This window comes from Anabrus simplex, chromosome 1 (assembly GCF_040414725.1).
Source record: "Anabrus simplex isolate iqAnaSimp1 chromosome 1, ASM4041472v1, whole genome shotgun sequence".
Lineage (NCBI taxonomy): Eukaryota > Metazoa > Arthropoda > Insecta > Orthoptera > Tettigoniidae > Anabrus > Anabrus simplex.
In genome coordinates, this window is record NC_090265.1 from 540516071 (window position 1) to 540539710 (window position 23640).

General features: G+C 40.8%; 1 protein-coding gene and 1 pseudogene across 1 annotated transcript in view; one reads left to right on the plus strand and one right to left on the minus strand.

Moving 5' to 3' along the window:
• LOC136869155 (insulin-like growth factor-binding protein-related protein 1) overlaps positions 1-23640 on the plus strand; it is a 145455-nt gene that overhangs the window by 65516 nt on the left and 56299 nt on the right. The gene's annotated exons all lie outside the window — the stretch shown is intronic.
• LOC136859423 (5S ribosomal RNA) lies at positions 21495-21610 on the minus strand (annotated as a pseudogene).

The window sequence follows — 23640 nt, forward strand, 5'->3', positions numbered from 1 at the left end:
TAAGGAATATGGAAAATAAATTCATCTTATGTGGATCAAAGGTCACACTGGAATTATACACAATGAGACCGTAGACCAACTGGCAAAGCAGAGCATTACAAAAGGCCAGTTCCAAGCGCTACGCCTACCATACACGGACTTCCAAAGCCACATCAAGAAACAGGCTTACAAAGAATGGTCAAATTACTGGGCAACAACTCAACTCATCAAAGGCAAGCATTACGCCGCTATCCAGAGACACATACCACAGAAACCATGGTTCCATCTACTATCTCTAACTCGCCGCCACATCATATCAATTATCAGAATGCGACTTGGACATGCATCTTATCCCAGTCATCTGTTCAGACTCAACGTCATAGACTCCCCAAATTGTCCCTCTGACCCCAATCAAGAAGCAGACCTCAACCATACGATTTTAGGATGCACCAGATACAAACTACAAGTAACCAATTGATATCAAACGCTTATACAACTCAAAGTTCCACTTCCCACTTCCGTTTCGTCGTTGATCAACAGCTATGACATCCGTATATATCGAGCAATAGCCAAGTTTTTAAGTGAAGCCATTTTAACATTGTGATATGTTTGTTCTATAGTTAAACTGTTCTCATCCAACCAAAGTTCCTGTACCGTGGCTTTCTATCACAAATTAGTCACAATGCCATGAACGGTCCCATGTTGTAAAGATTTGCTCTTTTGCCTTCCTGTTTTCTAAATGTACAGAGCTGGCAGCATGGTCTTACGGACCAAATGCCAAATTGTTATTTTTAAAAAAATTAGTGGCTAGTATTCCAATCCCACTTACCCACCCGTTTTTCCACAATGCTCTAACAGACAAACAAACAGTTCACAATTAAACTGAACCCGGCATTGGTCATTACTTGCTCTACCGTTCAATGGTACAGTGTTTATCTCTGGAGCCCAAGATCGTGGTTTCAAATCCAGCAGAAGTTGACGGATTTTTTTGAAGAGCGGAATAACGTATATTCGGCATTCCATGTCGTACGATGTGGATATGTAAACGATCTCTGGTGAAACATTTGGTGTTTACCCGACAAAATTAATTAAAGATCAGTCATAGATCGCCCAACAGAGATCCGTTTCCCTGCAATCCAGTATAATAAATGGAACGTCGAAATTAACAGGCACAAATCAAAATTCCAACACATGGTAGCTGGGTGCAGTCTGCCTCTGTGGTGTAGTGGTTAATGTAATTAGCTGCCACCCCCGGAGGCCCGGGTTCGATTCCCGGCTCTGTCACGAAATTTGAAAAGTGGTACGAGAGCTCAGCCTCGGGAGGTCAACTGAGTAGAGGTGGGTTCGATTCCCACCTCAGCCATCCTGGAAGTGGTTTTCCGTGGTTTCCCACGTCTCCTCCAGACAAATGCCAGGATGGTACCTAACTTAAGACCACGGCCGCTTCCTTCCCTCTTCATTGTCTATCCCTTCCAATCATCCCCCCCAAGGCCCCTGTTCAGTATAGCAGGTGAGGCCGCCTGGGCGAGGTACTGGTCATCCTCTCCAGTTGTAGTCCCCGACCCAGTGTCTCACGCTCCAGGACACTGCCCTTGAGGCGGTAGAGGTGGGATCCCTCGCTGAGTCCGAGGGAAAAGCCAACCCTGGAGGGTAAGCAGATTAAGAAAGAAAGAAAGAAAGAAAGAAAGAAAGAAAGAAAAGGTAGCTGGGGGCTATATTATTATTATTATTATTATTATTATTATTATTATTATTATTATTATTATTATTATCATCGATATAAAAACTAAGTATCAGGTTGAGAGTTGGCATTCAGAAACTACATAAACGAAGACTATATCTATACGATATATGACTATGTAGGGAGAAGGGGCTGTCTGGCCGAGGCGGTAAGGGCGTGCTCGGTTCGCCCGGAAGGACGTGGGTTCGAATCCCCGTCAGGAAGTCGTAAAATTTAAGGAACGAGATTTCCACTTCCGGAGGTGCATATGACCCTGAGGTTCACTCAGCCTACATTCAGCCTAATTCCTAGGGGTAAAGGCGGCTGGGCGTAGAGCTAACCACTCTACCCCATCACGTGCCGAGGTTACGAATGGTGGAAACCTTTACCTTTCCCCCCTTCCAAGGACCTTCACGGCCTGTACGGAGATGGCCTTATGTAGGGAGAGACCTGCCTAAATTGTTGGCGCTTTAATTAGCCGTGCTCCTAATTATTATGCAAACCCATTGCATCTTGCAGTCTAGAATGCACTGAAATAACTTTGCATTCTATCTCGTTACTGCATAAGAATCCAGAAACCACCTAGTGTTCCAGACTTAGGTCGGTGGCATTTGAGGATATTTAAAAGTGACAACTCCTTGTTGATTTTCAGCACGATAAGAAAAAATCTCCTGATGGATAACATTCTGACACCTCATTTTGGTAATACAATCAGCAGTTAGAACGAACCCAAATAGCACAGGTCGCGTTGCATTTGGAAGATAGTTGGTTCGACCCCGCTGTCCAGAGTCCTGAAGAAGGTTTTCCTTAGTCATTTTGTATTAGGAAAATGTTGGAATTGTACCTTAATTGTTAAAATCACATCCATCCTTTCATGTCGTCAACGAAAATCTGTATGAGTTAGTGTGATGTTAAGTGAGAACGGACATTAAACAAATCATAGTTTTTACAGTATTATGTATCACCAAGTGAAGGAGAAGGGTTGTGAAAGGCAGGAAAATGATATACTCCCTCGTCCTTTGAAATCTAATACCGTCAGGAACGAAAGAGAAAAATAGCTCACCAAGGTAGTCGGATAGGAAAGAACCTAGCACAGTTGGAAGCAATGCCTGACTCAGTTGCGGTTCTGTGGTTAACTAAACACTCTCACGAGATGGCGATCACAATGACTTTTACACCATTACAGTTATAATCACTCACCCCATTGGCGCGTTTTAGGTGTTGACAGCTGACACATAAGAAATTACTTTTCTTGCCTTCTAGGAATCGAGTTAAAACCCTGTTCCGTCTTCATTTGAGCCAGTTTTACCGACGCCTACTAGCTTCTCGGTTCCTATCGATTCATAGATAAGTGTCCCTTTCAGTTTTATAGCACATTTCTCTCTCCGTTCTAGGATTTGACCTTGACCGTACAGTATGCTAATAGTTTTGTTCGAATATTTTTGTTTCTGATCTGACCTCGAACGAGCAAGGTTTTGTGCTGTATTCTTTTTTGATCAGATTTTATCAGCCTACAACTTCTATATGTTATCAGAGGAAGAGACATTACCTCGTGGCTTCCGTACTATTTTACTCAAGACCCCCTTGATACCAGCTACTTGATATTCAAGACATGTATTTCCTCCGTCATAGTATTTATAATAACTTATGCCACAACCGAAAGATGATCAATAGGTTCTTAAATAATGTTTGCACGAGATGAAGGTGACTGGCTTGTATATGGTATCTCTGAAAACATGTTCAGTTATTTAAATATAAAAAATAAATCTCAGTCCGCCTCTGTGGTGTAGTGGTTAGTGTAATTAGCTGCCACCCCCGCAGGCCCGGGTTCGATTTCCGGCTCTGCCACGAAATTCGAAAAGAGATACGAGGGCTGGAACGGGGTCCACTCAGTCTCGGGGTGTCAAGTGAGTAGAGGTGGGTTCCATTACCACCTCAGCCATCCTGGAAGTGGTTTTCCGTGGTTTCCCACATCACCTCCAGGCAAATGCCGGGATGGTACCTAACGTAAGACCACGGCCGTTTCCTTCCCTCTTCCTTGTCTATCCCTTCCGCTCTTCCCATCCTCCCACAAGGCCCCTGTTAAGCATAGCAGGTATGGCCGCCTGGGCGATATACTGGCCATCCTCCCCAGTTGTATCCCCGACCCAGAGTCTGAAGCTCCAGGACACTGCCCTTTAGGTGGCAGAGGTGGGATCCCTCGCTGAGTCCGAGGGAAAACCGACCCTGGACGGTAAAACAGATAAAGAAGAAAGAAGAAGAAAAATAAAAGTATGTTATATCTTTCGCAGGTTAAGCATTCATAGCTTTTTGATAAAATGCTTCGATATCTATGGTGAGTTTGAAAAGAAAATGTTCATCACCTCATGTGACTCAATTAAGACTCTATATTCCCTAGAACACTTTAGTTTGTGTTTCTTCTTTTTCCTTTCAAATCGTCCACTCTCTCTTGAAATATCTCATATTAGGTCCCCAATGTGTCCGAAAATTTTTAATTGCATTTTAAAAATGAATCTCAATGGATTGGCACTAAAGAGGAAATAGGAATCAGGACCCGTTATAAAATCAAAAATTGGGCCAAGCATTTACCCATAGATAGATGTCCATGAAGAAATTCATAGCTGTAACACGCTAGCACCCAAATGTTCAATTCAAGAAATGCTCCTCGATTCAATATACAACGTTTTGTTATGCTTCAGTTCAAGTACGATACATTCTGTCTTCTTATTCTTCATTGGGAAGTTATATTTGTATTTGACATGATATAGATATCTTCAATTCTGTATGTTCATTGGTAATTCCTATGAAATGCAGGTGCAAAGTCTAATAGTTACAAAATTATACGGCAAAAACTTTAAAGAACAACTTGGCCTGCTTATGCATGTACAGTACGTTAATATATTCTCCCTCGGATACCCGGCTCGAAATATGGTCTGTGCTTTATCGAAATCCACTCCTACTTACAGGCTTCCTGTTATGATAGTTACATCATCCCACCCTTTGAAGGGCGGTAAAAAAGTCCATTCGGCACTCTCCATGCTTTACGATGTCGGTATGTGAAAGATCTCTGATGGGGTATTTAATGTTTGTCGACCGGGCGAGTTAGCCGTACGGTTAGAGTCGCGCAGCTGTGAGCTTGAATCCGGGAGATAGTGGGTTCAAATCCCACTGTCGGCAGCACTGACGATGGTTTTCCGTGGTTTTCCATTTTCACTCCAGACAAATGCTGAAGCTGTACCTTTATTAAGGCCACGGCCGCTTCCTTTCCACTCCTAGCCCTTTCCTATCCCATCGTCGCCATAAGACCTATCTGTGACGGTGCGACGTAAAGCAAATAGCAAAAACAAATGTTTGTAGGACATAATTAATTGAAACAACCATAGGTCGTCAAAAGAGATCTGTTTCTCTGCCATCTGGAAGATTAAAATAGAGCTTCGAAATTGACACAAAAGCAGCCTAAATGGCGTCACCTGCACATGGTATTATTATTATTATTATTATTATTATTAATTATTATTATTATTATTATTATTATTAGCCGGCCCCGTGGTGTAGAGGTAGCGTGACTGTAACTTTTCTCTTCTACCATGGGCCTTCAATGCCTGTTTTGAGAAATTATTATTATTATTATTATTATTATGTCCGACTCGTTGGATGAATGCTCAGCGTACTGGCCTTAGGTTCAGAGGGCCCCGGCTTCGATTCCCGGACGGGTCGGGGATTTTAACCTGAATTGGTTAATTCCAATGGCTCGGGGGCTGGGTGTGTGTGGCGTATTCAGCATTAGAAATCATCCTAGGTAGGGCCCTCATCTTCACAGACATACAGGGTCACCTAATAGGCCGTCTACCAGAAAAAGACCCGTGCCAAGCCTCTCTGGAGGGCCATACACCATTATTATTATTATTATTATTATTATTATTATTATTATTATTATTATTATTATTATTATTATTATTATTATAGTAGTAGTCCATGAAGTACTGACTGACAACCTGTATCGATGAGGTGTCTGTACCAGTGTGTAATTGACTAGGACTAGGAAGAAACGGTCGTTATATTCGTAAGCACTTCAAGCAGAAAACTACAATAAACCTCTTCTAGGATGTATCATTTCGTTTTTATTCTGTGTTGAACCATGTTATTGGTTTACATATCTTACGAACAGTTTGTCGATCTTTATAATACATAGCAGAATTCTTTGCCAAATTTACACCTACTTGATCCGAGGTAGTCAGTCTCTTCTAGGACGGTCGATAATAGGATTTTCACTCACTCCATCTCTCAGTAAGGTTAACTGAGATTCGCTCAAATCAGTCTGAAATTCGTGACAGGTTCGGGAATTGAACCCCTTCTGTGCAATCGTCAGAGTCGCAACTTGAGCACTAACCAAATAGTTAGGAAACTAAAATTAAAAACTCTTTCTGCTCGAAGTAAAGTAGCCGACCTAAAGCTGCTATACAAAGCAGCTAATGGTTTATTTAGGTCTCCAGAATTAGTTTCCCTATTCCCCATCCACGTCCCATCCTGTAGTGCCAGAATGAAGACTCCATTCCATATTCCTTATTCCCGGCTTTCTCTCACCCAAAGGTCCTTTCTGCACGTGTTCCAGCAATGTTTAATACCTTATCTATCAAAAAGAACTATGGTTTCCTTGCTATATTTCTCATATAACTTAAGTTTTCTTCTTGTTCTTTCCTGTCTGTTCCCTTGTATTTAAGTGTATTTTCCTTTATTTATGTCGTTGTTTATGTAGATGTGTCAAATATAGCATTGTACAGCTTTTATTGTGTATATTTGTGTCGTTTGTAAATTTTTTCTAATCACAAATGATAGCCATTGCAACAAAGGGATAAAAAGAAAAATAGCACTTGAAACAAGCATTCAGCAACAAAAGAAATCTTCTGACCAATATAGCCTACATCTAGATATTGAGATTAGGAAATTTTTTGTGATTTCATTTGTGTGGAGCGTGCTCTTATATGGACGTGAATCTTGGACAATCCAAGAACAGGATAGGAAACGGCTAGAAGCGTTCGAGATGTCGGTCTGGAGGTGAATGCTGCAAGTCAGTTGGACGCCACACAGTGCGTCATAATACCTTTCTAACCAATCTACTAGAAGGAAAGATCTTAGGAAGGAAGGGATGAGGTCGACCTAGGAAGCAATTCCTTCAAGTATTGATGCAAAACGTTGGATGTAGTTCCTACTGTGAGACGAAACGAAAAGCTGAAGACAGAAGACAATGGTTGAATCGACAAGGCATTGCCTTTAGACATTGATTGATTGTAAATGTTCGTATATATTTCATTGTAGATTAGGATCCCTGCTGCTCCGCATCACTCCTTATAAATAGGCCAGATAACACGTCTCGATATGCCTGTCGTAGTCATATTGTTTTTCCTGCCCATTTCAATAATTTTATGAACATTTAATACCGATAATGTAGTTTACATTTCTTTCTATACAATAATCTGTATTTCGACCATTCGGCCATATCTGGATCTTAACATTTTCAAACGATGTTGCCCGAGATAGTGCAACATACCATTGGCCGTAGCTGAATACTGGTTTGGGTAGCCTAAGTAAACATTATCACGGGTTTATTAATTCATTATTTATTATTAATGGTTATACAGAAGGCTAATCGACATGATATCTTCCCGTCTGTACTTACGTAGACTCTTAGCAGCATATCAGTTCTGCCATCTGTTGAGTATATTCAGAAGATGGGCAAGGTGAGAACCAAAGAGTATCTAGCAGAGAATAGTATTCTTCCATCATCAGGGGAAGTGTATACTCTCTGGCTTCACAGGTAGCAATCAAACATGGCTGCGTGCAATGACAGTACTAAGGAGGAAAATCGCACATGTCACAACATTAATGAAAGTGTTAGTCGCTTAGCAACCTGCTAAGTACTGCAGGTAGGGTAAGCCTTCGCCTGCAATTATTTGCTATTGACTTTACGTCGCACCGACACAGATAGGTCTTACGGCGACGATGGGACAGGAAAGGGCTAGGAATGGGAAGGAAGCGTTCGTGGCCTTAATTAAGGTACAGCCCCAGCATTTGTCTGGTGTGAAAATGGGAAACCACGGAAAACCATCTTCACGGCTGCCGACAGTGGGGTTCGAACCCACTATCTCCCGAATACTGGATACTAGCCGCATTTATGCGACTGCAGCTATCGAGCTCGGTCCTGCAATTATTGGAGTGATCATTTAATGATTTGATCTTATGATTACTCAAAGTTGGCTGGACTTTAAAGAGACCTATCAATGTCTCTTGATTCACCGGCAGGTAGTTCCGGAGATAATAAACGTAATAAACGCGTAATAAGACGATTAAAAAGAAATTATGGAATTCTCCCTATCAATTGATGTTGTGTGAGATCTTCAGAACAAGTTGTGGACGTTGAACAAGAAGTGTGCCCTTGACCGCACATGCTGTGAAATGCCAGTGAAAGCATCCAGGGTTCAAACGTGGCACTGTTTGTGTCAGCCGTCAGTTAATCCCAGATGCTCCGACTTGTTAAGATAATACGACACATGTGCCTGCTGCAATCCGTTCTTCAGAAAAACCTGATAAGATTAATGTACTTTAATCATTCAATTATGTTATTTTAGTTGTCTAGATTATCTAATTTATGGATATGCTGTTAACACTCACTAGTTGAAACGCATTAAATATGAGAGTAATAGCATTTGTATTACAGGCCGTATTTGTATGCACAATCAAATAGTAAAATATGCATATATATATATATATATTGTGACCGTTCGTGTGGGACGCCTGGTTCGAAGATATTAATAAATTTCCTAATGTGCTCAGCTAGAATTCAGTGGTTTACGTGATCCTCCACTCAGGGCATGGCCCTTCGGAGAGAAAGCGGTCACATCCTATCAATAGTTAATCCGATAATGATCCAACATCTGTTCAATACACTAAGTTCACTTAAATTAGGCATAAAATGAGAATTTAAATGAGAAATTGGAAGGATAATAACTTTAAATAAAATAAAATTAACTAACTATAGTCAGACAATTGGATAAGAGCAACGTAATAACAAATATACTCGTGCATTATCAATCGCACTGCACTGGAAAATCAAGTCCTTCTTGAAAATTGTCAATCATTAAATTCAAATATCATCATCGCACAACACTTTGATTCATTTAAATAATTATGAAATATAATGGAAATCAGCAGTTTAAGTCTCTTTTCCTTCATCTTGTTTGTTCATTCACTAACACATTTATTAGCCGAACCTGTCCTCCCTGCTCTACCTTTTTCTTTCCTTTTGCTTCATTATAACCACCTAACTAACTAAATAATAACTTGAATTTCCTAACGGCTCTTTGATAAACACCGAAAACATTCCAAATACACAACAATAACATTATCGTTTCATAATTAGGTAACTGCATGTCATCATTCAACCTACGGCATCGCATGGCTGCACCTGAAATCAAGTATTAACTACTGACATATACAAGGAAATGATCAAATGCCAGAAGGTCTACGTTGCATCTGCATCTCTCCAACCTGCTGAAAACAACTCTACAGCACCAACTTACTACCTCAAGCAATGCTACAAGTGTTGATATACAGTACAAGTGTCAATAATCTCAAAATCCAACTAACGTTCGAATAGCTTGTTGAAGATCCTACTTATGTGTTCACTCAAAACATTCCGCTATTTATGTGATATTAAACTTAACTCATGTCAGCTCGCATACCTAACCAATCTCTTCGTACGCATTCAATCAATGCTAAATAAATCGCTCATTTATCATACTCAAATATACGCGGCGGAAATACCTTTCAATAACACTATCCTAATCTACTGGTCATCTCGAAGAATTAATCTATTACCGCAATACACAATTCAATAAATCATTCACTAATTATACCGTCAACTATACCTTTAGATGACCCTACATATTTACGCTGCACAATATACACCGCATAATGAAAACAATCATCATTCCCTAAATAAACGAGCAAACGTCATTGAAGAGCTTCACTATTATTCATACAACCAACACTGAATCTGATTAAATAAACACATCACAACACTCCGCGGAATTATTTATATCAAAGGATCACCACATCAGTTATCTCACACACTGGTACATTGAAACTTACCTGTAACATTCATGATCACTCATTCACTTCACAGTTATTCTATAATACGGAAACAACGCAGGAAAGATCGCGTGACTCAAATATTTTCCGACGGTGAACGATATTCTAACATACGCAGACGTATAATACAACGCTAAACTAACACCGTTAACACGTTAGAATATTCAAGTTATTTCACTTTATATCACCTGTGTGATATTAAAAAAATCTACGTCTACTATAAGCAGCTACTAGTAAAGCAAAAAGGGCAAGGTTCGTCTACTCATCTGGTCTTCACTTCATCGTAAGGGTATTGGTAGTCAGGTTATTTTTCCAGCCATCTCATCCATTTCGGCAGAGCACGGATCCACCAGGATCCTATCAGTTTACTCGAACATTTTCTCCATATAGCTTTCCTGGTTCACAAATGTAAGTAACATCTTTGGCTTCAACCTGAAACTCGTACAGAAACGATTAGAACGAATTCATACAGATTTACAAGTCCACTTTCATAGATTAATACTGACCTGTATAAATTAACGTCGTTTAGAGCTATTTTAAGCTTGTTAAATATTATTCAGCCCTCAACTTTACCAATCTTGGGTGTTTAAATACGTATACAAGAGCTGTGTTCACTATTTGCTTCTCGATCTTTTTCGTTATTCAAGAATTGAAACAAAAACAAAATTCTAACTTAATTATTTACAATAATAATAGCAAGGATGCTTTCCATGAACCAGAGAGCCACTATCTTAACTTCATTACATGTGATTTTGACATTTGAGGAACTCGTTATCACAGAGATTCACAAAGGAACACACGCTACTATTGTTTAATCTTCTCCACATGAAGTACGTCACACCATACGCCTGTTAGATGGTTAGCTGCATATAATTCCAAGTCACTCCATGGCCTCCTTAACGTCTCTAAGACTAGATATAATGTCTGGACTTTCTTCTTCTCAGTTGTTACCGTAATTAGTTATTGCTACCCGCTTGTGACTAAGCTGTTTTTCATGTGGTCCGCTGTATACCACGGGGTTCTGAGCTTGATCTTCCGATTCTTGTCCATAAGATCTACCATAAATTTGCGAGTTGTGTCGACTCATATATTACGAACATATAAAGTTGCCGTGCGTCGACAATTTATCTTACTTCCATGTCGTCCACATTTAACTTATGACCTTCAATGACTCCCTGACATATAATTATACGTCATTGAAAGGTCATAATATATTTACACGAACAATGTAAAAAAAGCGTCATAGTACGATATAAAAAATAAAACAAGAAACCAAATGAACAATATCGAATAATTTAAACTATTTGTTTTGTAGGAAATCTTACCTTATTCGTGGCTGTTACGGTAAATAAAAAGGACGGTATCTTGAGATTTTATTTGTGTGAAACTCTTAATGTCTATCAGTGCATAACGTTTTATACAATAAAAATGTCGTTCCTATATCGCACGAGGTCACAGGTGCATGTGAAAAACCCCGTAATAATTGGGAACATGCATCATTTTCAAAAATATTTGTTTTGAAAAGTACACCAATGAAATAGTACGTAAACGTATTACATTGTGGCTTGTTGCCTTGTTTTCTACCATTAAAAAAATATTTAATAGTACCTTTCCGCAAGGCGAGTGAAACGGCCTCTGACGTAAGCGGCGCGCTGTGACGTCACGATCCAGTACCGCATGCAGCTCTACCAGCCGTTGTGCATCAGCCGTTGCTAAAAGCAGATTGTTTATTATTCATGATCGCGAATAACTTCAAAATGACAGAAGAAAGGTTCAAAACAGCACAATCAGACAATCTATCATGTGTAAATGTCATCATTCTTGAAAAATAGTGACTTTTGTGGCCGCATAAATTCGCGGATAACAAGCTAGTTTGTAAGTGGCGTCTTTTATATACGTGCAATGTACTTTAACCCATAGTATTAGGATAACAACGAACCTGGATAGAAATCACATCATTTTCAACATTTCCTTCTAGACTGATTCCCCTATTAAAGAATAACATTACATTTTCGGGCTTTCAGCATTAGTAAAGTAAGAAATCGGATTTCAGCACTAACATAAACTTATAGGTAGCATTATAGTACTAGTCCGCTTCTGTGGTGTAGTGGTTAATGTGTGCCACTCCCGGAGGTCCGGTTTCGATTCCCGGCTCTGCCATGAAAGTTGAAAACAAATAGTACGAGGGCTGGAACGGGGTCTACTCAGCCTCGGGAGGTCAACTGAGTAGAAGTGTTTCGAATCCCATCTCAGCCATCCTCGAAGTGGTTTTTCGTATTTTCCTACTTCTCCTCCAGGCACCTAAGGCCACGGCCGTTTCCTTCCCTCTTCCTTGTCTATCCCTTCCGATCCTCCCATCCTCCAACAAGGCCCCTTTGAGCATAACAGGTGAGGCCGCCTGGGCGAGGTAATGGCCCTCCTCACCAGTTTCATCACCATACTCAAAGTCTCAAGTTCCAGGACACTGCCCTTGAAGTGGTAGAGGTGAAATCCCTCGCTGAGTCCGAGAGAAAACCAACCCTGAAGGATAAACTGATTAAGAAAGAAAGAAATAAGGAAAGAAAGAAAGATCATAGTACTATAGGGCTATAATCTATCATTCCCAAAAAAATATATATTTATGGTTGGGACAACTGGCCTACCCACTTCCGGGGCCCATGAAAGAGAATTAAATATCTTTGTGGAGGGAAAAAGTTAAACATGATAAAGATAAATATGACTTCATCTAGTTTTCACAAGTCGGGCTGAGTGGTTCAGACTGTTGAGGTGCTGGCCTTCTGACCCCAACTTGGCAGGTTCGATCCTGGTTCAGTCCGGCGGTAGTTGAAGGTGCTCAAATACGTCAGCCTCGTGTCGGTAGATTTACTGGCACGTAAAATAACTCCTGCAGGACTAAATTCCTGCACATCGGCGTCTCCGAAAATCGTAGAAGTAGTTAGCGGGGCGTGAAGCCAGTAACATTAATTACATTTGGCTTTTAACAAGCTGAGCATATCAGGAAAGAAAAGTATCCTGGTGACATTTTAGTCGCTCAATACAGGAATGTCTTTGGGTGCTGTGACTTTTACTTTTTTTTTTTGCTGTTTGCTGTTTGCTTTACGTTACACCGTCACATATAGGTCTTATGGCGACGATGGGACAGGAAAGGCCTAGGAATGGGAACAAAGCGGCCGTGGCCTTAGGTACAGCCTCAGCATTTGCCTGGTGTGAAAATGGGAAACCACGGAAAACCATCTTCAGGGCTGCCGGCAGTGGGGTTCAAAACCCACTATCTCCCGGATGCGAGCTCACAGCTGCGCGCTCCTAACCGCACGGCCAACTCGCGTGGTATTTTTACCCTTCGGTTTATTGACTTGGCTTGTATAACCTAAAACTTAGGCTAAGTTGGATAATATTTTAAACACCTACATCACTATTTTCACCTGTGTGCAATTATGTTATTTATTTCATTAATATTATGATAATTATTATAATTGAGCATTGTTAACTTATAAGACCCCAACAGACAAGCATTGGTTTTGTGTAGAGTTATACATTTGTCAAATTCACGTTGTTTCCTTTCATGATGTACACGCCTATTCTTTGTTACATTATAGAGTATTTAGATATAGCCTAAATTTCTTTACCAATTAAGCTCTTCAATAAAGACATACATAACTCTCCCATGCCAAGATATATTGCTGGAATTAGAGCTGTCAAAATGGTTCATAACCCCTTTGATTTATTATCTTGACATGGATCACCCAAAACATTGGTTAGGTTTGGAGAATACTTTAATAATCAGCATTATTTAATGCACTGTTTATTACTTTCATATTCCAAGATGTAATTGAAGCATTTAAATAAAGCATCATACATTAAAATTTAAAGTTTTACCACTAGAACAGCTGACATGGAAAAGTGATTTGAAAATTCAAACAAATTCATCTTACGTTAGAATCTTCAAAAAAATAAACTGTAGACTTTTCCGATATATCACCAGCATTTCTCCAGCTCGCCAAAATCCATTTCTCCCTAGTTTTAGCGGCTTTGGAACGTTTATAAACAATTTGTTTGGTATGGTATGCGATGTGCTATTGCACATCGGAACTCTACACCATTTATAAGTTTTCTGCCTCACTGTCTGCGCAGGATTCATTTTAAGTCTAAAATATACCACTCAGATTATTATCCAATGTATAGACCTCGAATTTAACCATACTAGACACTAACGTAAAGTAGAAATACGCGGAGTGTATCCTGCTTCTCACAGCACACTATGTGTTATTTCGTCTGCTTATTCAGTCAGCCTGTACGATGACGTCAGGCCAATGAGATCGCGTACTTGCGTGACGTGACATTTTCGTAGATTTTTATCATGTTTGGAGTTATTATTTGTACATTCTGATCACATTTTCGAATTCTGCATGCAATTTTGAATCAGATTAGCATATTTTTAATTAAAACCCCGGATCATGCATGTTCCCTATTCTACGGAGAATTCCTGTTTTATTTCGGTTTTCACTGGACAGCGTTTTGCTGATTTGGCAGATTATTTTGTAACCGGGATTTTTATTTAACACATACCTAATCTTATCGAACGCAATATTAATAATACTGTTCTGAAGACGATAGATTTTGCATAATATTATTTCACATTACGCATTGGTATACACAGACACCCCCTAGTTATTATTTTTACTTTGATTTGTCCCAGTTGATTGCAAATATTTTAATTAATGGCTACTAATTAGTCGATGGCAGATAATAATAATAATAATAATAATAATAATAATAATAATAATAATAATAATAATAATAATAATAATAATAATAATAATAATAATAATATTGGGTTTACACTTTACGGTTTTCGGAGACACGAGGGTACCGGAAGTTTGTCCAGCATTATTTTTCTAATGAATCTACAGACGGGCCGATCACCTAGCTGTTAGGCCCCTTTAAACAACAAGCATCAAATCTGCTGACACGAGCCTGACGTATTTGAGCCCCTTCAAATACCACCAAACTGAGCCGGGTTTGAACCCACCAACTTGAGCTCAGAAGGCCAGCCCGGCCGATGACAGAAATTGTACAAGTAATAATCTGATACAATAGTGACAAAATGCATTTTTTCAATAAAAAAATTGCTTTTTCCCCGGAACACACTATACATGTACCGTTTCCAAGCGAAACACATTAGGTTAAAAATCTTACTTCGAAGAACCCCCCCCCCCATGGCACTACAGCCCTTGAAGGGCCTTGGCCTACCAAGCAACCGCTGCTCAGCCCAAAGGTCTACAGATTACGAGCTATCGCGTGGTCAGCACGACGAATCCTCTCTGTCATTATTCTTAGCTTTCTAGACCGGGGCCGCTATCTCACCGTCAGATAGCTCCTCAATTCTAATCCCGTAGGCTGAGTGGATCTCAAACCAGCCCTCAGGTCCAGGTAAAAATCCCTGACCTCGCCGGGAATCAAACCCGGGACCTCCGGGTAAGAGGCAGGCACGCTACCCCTACACTACGGGGCCGGCTACTTCGGAGAAAAAGAGGTTTGAAAGTTCAATCTTCCATTGACAATATTTGTTCTCAAAATAAGAATATTATTATCTTTCAAATTATGCGACGTGTTTATTAATAGGTATACACTCGTGTTCATAAAAATCTAACACCTTGAAACACTAGCGATAGGAAGTTCATATTCACAAGACATGCTCATTGGTATATTCTGCAGAAACGATTAGCATTTCAGTCACCTAGGTTCAGTATGTGTCCTGTTGCCTAACAGGCACTGGGTCCTCCATGGACACTGATAACTTGTTCCATGCGTGATGGCATCTACGCGTATAATGCGCGAATGACGTCCTGGGGTATAGCCATCCATGCTGCATTCACCTGGTTCTACAGTTCATCTTTGGTGGTTGTCCATGGGTCACCCGTCGTTTCACCATATCCCACACATTTTCGATTGGCGACAAGTCCGTTGATCGAGTGGGCCAGGGCAACAGTCTGACGTCCCGCGACAACAAGAAGACACGTGTTCGTGCAGCAACATGTGGTCGCGCATTATCCTGCTGGAATATGGCGTCTGGGGTGTCGTGCAGAAAGGGTATGGCTACGGGTCGCAGGATGTCATTCACTTTGGTCAAACTAGTCACAGTGCCCTGGACATGCACCAGCTGTGATTTTTGGTTGTATCCAATAGCACCCCACACCATAAGGCCTTGAGTTGGCGCTGTATGTCTTGCGCGAATGCAGCCAATGTGATGCCTCATTTTCAAACAAACAGAACCTCGATTCGTCCGAAAACACTGTCTGTTCTGTCCCCACTGACGTCGTTCCATACACGATTGTAGTCTGGCATGTTTATGCACATTATTCAAAGGTAGGCGGAAAAGTGGACGACGTGCCGGTAACCCAAACCGTAATAAACGGCAACGGACTGTCACTCCTGATAGTGTACGATGTGTTACACTGTTCCACTTTTGAGCCAGAGCCGAGGAGGACGCAGATCTGTCCTGCAATGCCGTTCGGATGAGGTGTCGATCTTCTCGGGGGGTGGTCTGTGTGGGGCGACGAGAACCATCTCGTCGTGTTCTATGCCCTTCTATGAACCATTCTGTACACACTCGTTGCACTGCCGACACACTTCGCCCGAGCAGCAATTTCCCGGATAGTTGCATCACGTTCTCTCATACTAATAATGCGCCCTCTTTCAAACTCATTTGACAGTACGGTTCTCGTATACGTCTGCAAGGCATCCTGCACGTCTGCTCAAGTCACACTGATCCATTACCTTCGGTTTGCAGCTACAACGACAGCCGCAGGCACAGTTTACCAGTCGGTGGTGGAGTGCCGAGATATCGATGTGGACCTTAAACCTGAGGGCCGACATGGTTCCAATGCTAATCTTTTCTTCAGAACATACTAATTCACATGTCCTGTGAATATCAACTTCCTATCTTTAGTGTTTCAAGGTGTTCTGGTTTTTAGGAACATGAGTGTAGATTAGCGCTGTGTAGCCGAAATTCTATTAATACGTACGTTTTACATGAATTAATCTCTCTCTTGAGACTGAGCAAAAACATGCAAATTAGAACCAAAATATTAACATACATCCATCTTCATTATAAGCTTTTATGCCTTTCAGTGTTCAGTCTGCAAGCCTCTGTGAAGAATTTATTAAACGCCTCCACAATCCTATATTTGTAACTAGCTTTGTGGCCTGGTTTAGTCCCATACCTCTTATCTTTATATCATTAAAAACGGAGGCTAACGATCGTCGTCTTGGGCTCTGTCTGTTTCTCTTAGCCAACATGGCCTAGGTAACCTATCCTCCTCTATTCCCTTCACATGACCCCACCGCCGAAGCCAGTTTATGCGTGCAACTTCATCAGTCGATTTCATTTCTAACTTAGACTTTATATCTTCATTTGAAGTCCCGTCCTGCCATTGTTCCCACCTGTTTGCTCCAGCAATCATTCTTGTTTCTTTCATATCTGTTACTTCTAACTTATGCATAAGATATCCTGAGTCCATCCAGCTTTCGCTCCCGTGAAGTTGCTCTGAATCCAGACTGGTGTAAAGATAGTTTCGTCCGAGAGCTGACTTCTTTTTTACAGAATACTATTGATCACAACTGTGAGTCCATTGATTTAGCTTTCCTGCAACTTGACTCAGTCTCACTTACTATATTACCATTCTGGGAGAATACACATCCTAAATACTTGAAATAATCTTTGTGTTTCAGCTTTGTATTCCGAACCTGATATTCACTTCGCTTAGGTTTCTTACCTACTGACATCATTAACCTTAGAAAGGCTAATTTTCATATCATATTCCTTGCTTCCTGCACAGTCTGCCATTAAGGCCAAGTCGTAGGCAAGGGCCAAACTCCTTACTACATTTCCACCAAACTGAATACCTCTCTGCCACTTTGTACCTTTCAGTAGATGATCCATGTGATGAAATGAAATGAAATGGCGTATGGCTTTTAGCGCCGGGAGTGTCCGAGGACAAGTTCGGCTCGCCAAGTGCAGGTCTTTTGATTTGAGGATGAAATGATGACGAAGACGACACATACACCCAGCCCCCGCGCCAGCGAAATTAACCAATGGTGGTTAAAATTCCCGACCCTTCCGGGAATCGAACCCGGGACCCCTGTGTCCAAAGGCTAGCACGCTAACCATTTAACCATGTAGCCGGACATCCATATGATCAACAAAGGTGAAGGATTACAGCCTTGCAACGGACCTTGAAACAAGAACTCATTCCTGTTAATTCTCACTGCGGCCCAATTGTCATCATTAATTATTTTGATTCCTTTTAATAATCTACCCTTAATACCTTAGTCCCCTAGTACGGCGAACATCGTTCCCCTCGGTACTCTGTCATACGCCTTCTCTAGATATTCGAAACATAAACGTAACTGACATTTCCTCTGGTAGCATTTTTCAATTACTCGACACATACTGACAGCATCTCTATGGTCTGAAACCGTACTTACTGGTTTTCATCCAATTTACTCTCCATCATTGATCGCACCTTCTTCTACCGAGCTCGATAGCTGCAGTCACTTAAGTGAGGCCAGTATCCAGTAATCGGGTGATAGTAGGTTAAAAACTCCACTGTCGGCAGGCCTGAAGATGGTTTTCCTTGTTTCCCATTTTCACATCAGGCAAATGCAGGGGCTGTATCTTAATTAAGGCCACGGCCGATTCCTTCCCATTCCTGGTCCTTTCCTATCCCATTGTCGCCATACGACCTCTCTGTGTCGGTACCTCGTAAAACAACTTGAAAGAAAAGAAAAAAGCAGCACGTTCTTCTCCTAAAATACTAGTGAAACTTGGCTGGAATCAATGAAATTTCTCTATAGTTGTTGCAATTAGTCTTCCTATTCCCTCGATTATAGCTAGGTGCATTATTACTGTTTTCGTGCATTCGGAAGGTACCTCACTCAAATTTCATGTTAATCATGTTATTTTGTGAAGCAATTTCATCCCTACCTTCCCACCATATTTCACCATTTTAGGTCTTATTCCATACATTCCTGTGATCTGAGATACATTATCTTCTACTGCTTGTTGGAACAACGAGATTTATAAGAAGACTTTTGAATCTCGTCTCTAAAATTTCTTCCTGATCAAGGTTTCTGTAATACTTGTGAATTACAGCGTATTTCGATTCCTACTAAAGTTCAAAATGACATCATAACTCCACCAGTGGTGGTCTGTTGGATGGTAATGAACTAAGTTGAGATCTTGTTTGTTGATGTAGTTTGTAATGCATTCATAACCTCTAAAGGTCACAGCTGCAGTGCTGACCTTGCTGATCTTGTTCGCGACAAGGGCTCGAGCGTGATTCAGACAGTTATTCTCGACAGCATAATGGTTAATTTCATCTTATTGCTCCTTGCTCCATTGGCTGTCTCTGTGGATCAGTGGTAGAGTATCGGACTCCGGTTGCCAAGATAGTGGGTTCAAACTGGCAGAGGTAGTCGGATTTTTGAAGTGCGGAAAGAAAGTCTATTGGACACTCCATGTCGTACGATTTCGGCATATCAATTATCTTCGAGTAGTATATATAAACGCAGAGATGGCCCCAGTTTAAGTTTATACCTCTCCACACATCTAAGTGATCAACAAACTCTAACAAAATGTATGTAAAATGAAATACAAAAAGGGCCAATTGAACAAGGCATGAAAATGACAAAATGTGCATATTTTGTTTCCGATCAAAATATATTGATAACTAAAAATTGTCGTGATATTCATAATACTACCATGGAATGTAATTGGTTATAATTCTTATATCATAGAGTTATTAGAATCGTGTATCCGTAACCAAGAATACGCAATACATCTGAGATCATCACATGGAAATAAAAAAACCGGGCTCATTCACAAAATGAAACATCGGGGATCCTCCACTGGAAATAAAAATCTGGGATCACTCACACTTAGCGAAAGTGAATAATTGGGGTCAGAATTGCTCATGTGGGGCTCATTCCGTATTTTATTTCTTGATGAACACAAACAATAAACAACAAGCAATTTCTGTGATCTAGGGCCATTTGCCAAAATTTAAAATACGCAGATCAATGAATCAAGATGTAAGCCTCCTGATAAAGTTATTATGCCGGCCCCGCGGTATAGGGGTAGTGTGCCTGTCTCTTAGCCGGAGGCCCCTGGTTCGATTCCCGGCCAGATCAGGGATTTCTACCTGGATCTGAGGGCTGGTTCGAGGTCCACTCAGCCTACGTGATTACAATTGAGGAGCTACCTGATGGTAAGAGGCGGCCCCGGCCGAAAGGATTCGTCGTACTGACCACACGACACCTCAGAATCTGCAGGTCTTCGGGCTGATCATTGGTCGCTTGGTAAGCCATGGCCCGATATAGACCTCGGAATTAAGTCACTGCTTCTACCATGTAGTAGTTCAATGGAAACTATTATTGCAACAACAACGTGAGTGTCTATTAGGACTACCAAGTGATTCCGTGCGTGGCAGTTATACGACACGGTTATCCGTAGCTAATGTGGGTAATATCGCTGCTATCGTGGAGGCAAGCAGCTAGAAAACAGATTAAATTCCCAGGCTGGTACCTTTTCTCTTTCGCTTTATGCCGTTTGCAGTGGATGTGACATGGCCACATACCTGCTTGTTCCACCGAGTGAATTTTTATTTGGTCCTGAAAAGTGTTTTTATTGGATGTTACGTAGCCAGGTTAGACTACGACATGATGGCCTGTAGGTGGGAAGCAGGGTATCCAGCGCAGCAAGTGCTCGATATGTGACCGACCACCTTGGTTTGCACAGATTTCAGCACGACGTTGTAAAGACATTACTGCTCGTTGTAACATGTGAGGTGTAGCAGCTTGGTATGCCTCCATGATCAGTTGCCGAAGGGGACCAGGATTTTCAGGTTCCTGTGCATACGCTACTTGCATTAAGTGAACCCACAGGAAGAAGTCAAGAGGTGTAAGATCAGGTGATGCGGCGGGTCAGGAAACGGGTCATCCCCTTCATATCCATTTATTAGGATATGAAGCATGAAGATGGTTCCGAGCGACTAGTATGATCCGTGAGGTGGGGTCCTGTCCTGTTGAAACCACATCCGTAATTGGTCGATCAGTGGCACCTCCTCTAGCAATAGTGGAAGTTCATTTTGAAGATAATGAAGGTAACGTGGTCCAATTAGGTAGTCGCTCAAGATCCCGCACCAGACATTTACTCCCCTCTTCAAATGCGTCCTGTCTTACCCACTACCACTAAATAACATCTGTGAAACATATATCAGTGCCCAGTCTACTTAATTTCGAATGATAGGGAATTTTCAGTTAGAAATCTTTCAATACTCGGAAAAGGGAATACCGATGTTTATGACTCAGCACAAAAATTGCCCGCAAGCCGATTACAACAATGAGCTGCAAATCTTTTGTTCTTAATAATATCTGTGTTGCAGATGTCGGATACCAATTTATTTAGGAAGTATAACACATTTAATCACTTATATTCTGCAAATAATATTTCCACTGAAAAACACATTGAACAGTCCGAAGGCTGGTTTGATCCTCAACAGCTCCCATAGATGACCTAGGCGTCAATGAGGAGGTATTTTTGGGAAATGAGAAGTGAGATACTTCTAAAGCAAAGGGAAGGGAATTGAGCCAACGGCACGTGGTGTTCCCAAGCGGCCACCCATCCAAGTACTGACGACGTCCAAAGTGGCTTAACTGCGGTGATCGGATGACCGGTGTATTCAACTTGATATGGCCATTGACTTACTGATTTATGTGCTACTCTTTTGACAACCTGTGAATGTTTTCAAAATACTTTCTATTTATCACTTTTAGCAAAGCTGGAGTTACTTTTTCCTTGGTTAGCCTAAATGTAAATTTATAGGAAGTTAACAATATAAAAATAGTATTTATGACATGAATAAATCATGGACACAGGTTATAAAACTAGGCTGCTAATAGAAATGGATGTTCCCTTCCTTCCCTGGAAGTGCGCTTCATAAATTAGAGTCCATTAAGCGCTTGGCTTGTCTCTGCTTGCTCAGATTGGAGGAAGACTTTTGCTCGGCCGTGGATGTTGTTTGATGTGGGGTCATAATGACGTAAGTGAGGTCGCGAATCTGGAGCAGATAAGCGGAGAATTTATATTTATCATGGAGTGTCTGTCTGCCCAGAAGAAAACACAACGGAGGTCTGTGCTCTTCCGGAACAGTCAAGCGGGTATGAAGGCAATGTTGTCGATAGTCTCGTGCCCTATCATTATCAATGACTCTTGAAAGCACAGTTTCACAGAGAATTAAATTATTATAATGAATTAATGATTAATTGTTAGAGGAGATCTTAAAAAGCACAATAATTATGTTTGTTGCTATCAAGCTCATAAATCTAAGGAGGCCTTTTGAGCCGTATTATGTAGTGTCAACAATGGATGTGAAACGCAATGATTTCAAAATAAAAGATAAATAAGCTTAATCTAAAAATAGCTATATAAATAAAATGATAAGTTCGTACAGTTAAAATTGTTGCCTCATACTGTATTTTGTATTTATCTTGGGTTAGGTATACAAAAACAGAAAACTGGATAAGTTCAATTGCTATTTATTTGTTTGATTGTTTGCTTGCTTGTGACACTATCACGGGAAAGTGACCCAACGGAAATTGTCGTAACTCGGTATTTAAATTCTAGGATAGTACGTCATTAGTACATAGTGGTGTAGCATTAAGGTGCTAAAACAGGAAAAGAAACATTTCTCCGTTAACATTAATTTAATCGAAAAGCTAAACATAGTCGAAGCTTTGAAAAGTTTGGTTTTCGATTGATTATATTTTAACGTGAGACTAATAATAACGGGGATATTCACGATTAATTTCACAAACTTCCAAATACATACGGAAGTACTAGTGCTTTCTAAAGAGAATCCAATGTGCAATCTCTTATATCTGGTACATTCTTTTACGTCGGGGCTGAGTGGCTCAGGCGGTTGAGACGCTATCCTTCTGACCCCAACTTGGCAGGTTCGATCCTGGCTGAGTCCGGTGGTATTTGAAGGCCCACAAATACGTCAACCTCGTGTCGTTAGATTGACTGGCACGTAAAATAAGTCCTGCGGTACAAAATTCCGGCACTTCGGCGTCTTCGAAAACCGTCAGAAGTAGTTAGTGAGACGTAAAAAAACAATAACATTATCATGAATATTTTTACCCCACCTATTGCTATTTCTTTACAGATGCGGTACCTTCTCATCTGTCTCTTGGCACAGGCCAGAGCAAAATATAGCTTCCACCGAAGTCCCGGTCTCATTCATGGCTATGACAGTATGGTACCTTCTGGGTAGTGCTGAGTAATGACATTCGGGGCACCACTAATGCGTCCGAGTGTTATGAAAACTAGTTCTCATAGGGCCAGTAGGGCTGCAATAGTAGTATCTGATCGAGTGAGGAAAGCAATGGCAAACTACCTCATTTTGGCACCGCCATTGGTTTTTATGGTTTTTCTATCACCACATAACAGTTGGTAGGATCCAACTAGCCTTCGGGCTAATGACCTAACACACAGAATTTTATACCGTACGAACTATGATAATGGAGATACTCACGAAGTTAGATTTTTGTGCTAAGTCCATCAACATTGAGCAACAGTGTCATGACAATACTGTTCATCGGCAATTTGAACGAAAACGTGAAGGCTCGGTCACGTGAAGCACCAGGAATAACAAACGACACTGAAATGTTACTTCATACTATGATGTAATTGCCTTATTCTCGCACTCAAAAGAGGACGGAAAGTGACACTT